Raw genomic sequence first — 3460 nt, forward strand, 5'->3', positions numbered from 1 at the left:
ACTTAGAAGACCCCCTCCCCATACTCCTCCCCGGCCCCACCCCGCAGTCATGGGGGTTGTGCAGAAAAAGAAATTCTGTCTCTACATTCTTGTCAGGTGTTGGCCTGAGGTGGCCCTGTAGGGTGAGAACTCCTTCTGCTAGGGGACTGGTGTTTTCCAGGTCCTTGCTACCTTAAGTGTGATCGGAAGCATTAGCATCACTTGGGAGCCCCTTTAAAAACAGAATCACTTCACCTCTTCCACCCCAACCTCCTAGGTGTTTTAACAAGACCTCCAGGTAATCGGTATGAACGCTAAAGCTTGAGAAGTAATATCCTAGACCAGGTGGTTCTCGGTTTTTTGACTTGGCTCGGGGAATCACCTGGAGGGCTCTTTAAAACCCTGGTTGCAGGACCTTAACCTCAGAGTTTCTGATTCAGGAGGTTGGAGTGGCTGAGAATTTACATTTTGACTACTTCCCAGGTGGTGCAGTTGCTGCTGATTCCCAAGCCTAATGGCACACACTTACGGAATCGTATTTGAAAATACAGATTCCTGGGCTCCACTTGAGGAAATCCAGATTCAGAGTTCTTGAAATCTAATAACAGGGTTGTTCAAACAAAGGACATCTATCTAGCACTATTTACAAAGCACTTTGACAGTCAGTATTCCATTTACTCTTTGGTAGTGAGAAACTTCGTATAAAAGGTGAGGCAGCTCAGGCTTTGAGGGGTTCTGTGATTTACCTAATGTTGCTTAGGCAGTGAGTGAGTAAGCCAGGATTTGAACCCAGAAATTCTGCAGTCACAACCTATGCTTTCCCACCTCATTGCAACCTGCATTACAAAACCATTTGAAAACAATTTTTTTTTTAAATGGAGGTACTGGGAATTGAACCCAGGACCTTGAGCATGCTAAGCATGCGCTCTATCACTGAGCTATACACCACCTCCCAAAAATCATTTTAAAGATGGTCCATTCAATTATTTGGGTCCATTTCAATTATTTTTGTTTCATGATCATACTTGAGTCAACTGTTCATAGGGTTTCCCAGAGGTTTTACGGTTCTCTGGAGCCTGGTTAATGAACAGATAAGACTATTTTGTGCTGAACACCATTCATTTTCATCCTAGTAATATTCTACAATACTTAGAAGCAAGCCAGATAGACTGAGCGTGTCTTCTCTGATCTTGCCTATCCTTTCAGTTTACCTTTATAAACAGGTTAAAAAGAAAAAAACCAAAGTAGTAAAAAGACCCAACCCGTTCTTCAAAGGTCAAAATGATCACATTCTGATTAAGCTGTGTCTAAATCAATGAGTCCACTGTGTATACACCCTCAGTCCCCATCACTGCTGTAATGCCCAGTGAAGCTTTTTCAAAGACAAGGCATTTGCTTGCATTTTAAGTACTAGCTGTTGATGGGGGAACAAAAAAACAAAAAAAACCCCACACAACATTGTACGCCTCAGGCCACATCTATGAAAAAAATCTTTCCCTGAATCTGTCCTCAGATCCTTTTAAAAGTGCAAGTTGAGACGAGGTTTCCAAGCCGGCAGGAACGGGGAACAATGCCCTGTGGCTGTGGGTGTGGGAGTGGGTGCGGCTTGTCATCCGGCAGCTCTTGAACAGGTGTCAAAAAAAGGCCATTTTGAAATAAACGCTCCTGTTGCCTGAAAGAGAGCAGTTTCTGGGTCAGAAATGTCCCAAGTTCTCTTTGAAGGGAAAAGGGGGAGAAAACCAACTTTCGTGCTTCTTCGAGTCTGGAGAGCAGAGCCAGTGTTCTCCCGTTGACTGAGCACTTTCTCCCAGAGGTTGTTTCTGGAAGCACTGAGATCAAATTACTAAGCCATTTTCTGCCTCGCAATTACTTAGCTGGGTTTTTTAACTTGTAAAACTTTCTTCTTTCAAAGTCTAGTACTACAATTATTTTCCTCTTTCCCCCACTCCGACAAGGGTAGGAATCAAGGTGTCATTAGCCATTGCAGAAAGTAAGCCAAGGGTGTCTCTGCGTTAGATCACATGTTGTAACCAGGAAATATTTTTAGAAATTCAAAAAAAAAAATCTCTTGGGCAAATAGTGTCGATCTTGTGCTGTTTGGGGAAAGTGGCTCATCAGAGTAAATGCCTCTTTCTCTGATGCCTTAAGTGTGCTCCCTGCCTCAGATGAGCGGGTTATTAAGGTAATGTTACCCTTTATTGCTGAAAAGCAGTGTAAATAGACACCCAGACTACAGAGATTACCTGCTTTCAAACTGCAGAAATGAGACACTTTCTCTTACAGTTTCCTTTTCCACCAAATAGCATTCCCTGTTTACTTGGAATAGTCACCTTCTTCTTTCATAGACCACACCCATTGGCTCAGACAGAAAAAGCTAGCAAAGTAAGCGTAGCTATTATGTGGGCAAATCTTTGAGTGTCTTCCTCCTCTTGTGTGCTCTGCTGTGTGCTGACTGCCCTCTGTCCAATCAGTCACATGCACCTTTTCTCCTGAGCCCTCCTTGACAAAGGTTGGGGTGGGGTGGGTGGTTCCCAGTCGTAGGACAGAGGATGCCTCTTGACTGATGAGGGAGGCAGTGCATCATCCCAAGAAACTCTGAGTCAGAGAGGAGACACAGCCATCTGTGGTTGGAGAGTTCCTAGTTGATGGAGGAGGCACGGTTCTGACAATGAGGAAACTTACATATATACATCTATACACATACATGCACATACATATATACACACATGCATATATATATACATACGTGCATAAATACATGTGTACAATAAATATATTATTAATGTTTTTTTTCTTAGAATGCATATAGAAAAGTGGCATTGATGAATAACACTAAGAGTTGGAAACAAGGACTTAATTAGTATTAGTTGACCTAAACTCCAGAGTTAGTGCTGCGGGAAGAGGTCTTAAAGGGAGAGAGTGTGGCCTGGGTATAGCCTGAGTGCTTAACATTAGGCTAGGAAGAATGGCAGAAACTCCGCCTGCTCCTTTCCAACAGAGATTCCTTCATAACCAAAGCACAATAGCTTCACCCAGCCCACTGTAACAGGATAAACAAGTTTGATGTAACTTCCAAATCTATTTTCTATTGTAAGTTCCGTTTATTGAATAAAATAGCAATTCAACATGTTTGCAAATCATGGTGCTGTTAGATGCCAGTGCTGGCAGAGATTCATGTGTTTACTGTACGGCTCCCCCAGCTAGGCTCTGCGACTCAGCAGAGCATCATTGTGGAATTCCAAACAGCTGCAAGGAGTGAGTTGAAAGCAATTTTGGCTCATCTTCCAGGGGGCTGTGTGGCATGGTGGAGGCTGATTCCAGACAGCAGAAGATACTCACTTTTAGACTCAGGACTCAGAACAGCTTCTGGATACCTGCTTTTTGGACTGGCAAAAATCAAGAGCGAGGCTGTGACATAGTTTTGCACATTCACATTTAGGATTATTTAATGTGAGCCTGAATTCGTTTCATGTTAGAGAAC

This window comes from Vicugna pacos, chromosome 23 (assembly GCF_048564905.1).
Source record: "Vicugna pacos chromosome 23, VicPac4, whole genome shotgun sequence".
In the NCBI taxonomy this organism is placed as follows: domain Eukaryota; kingdom Metazoa; phylum Chordata; class Mammalia; order Artiodactyla; family Camelidae; genus Vicugna; species Vicugna pacos.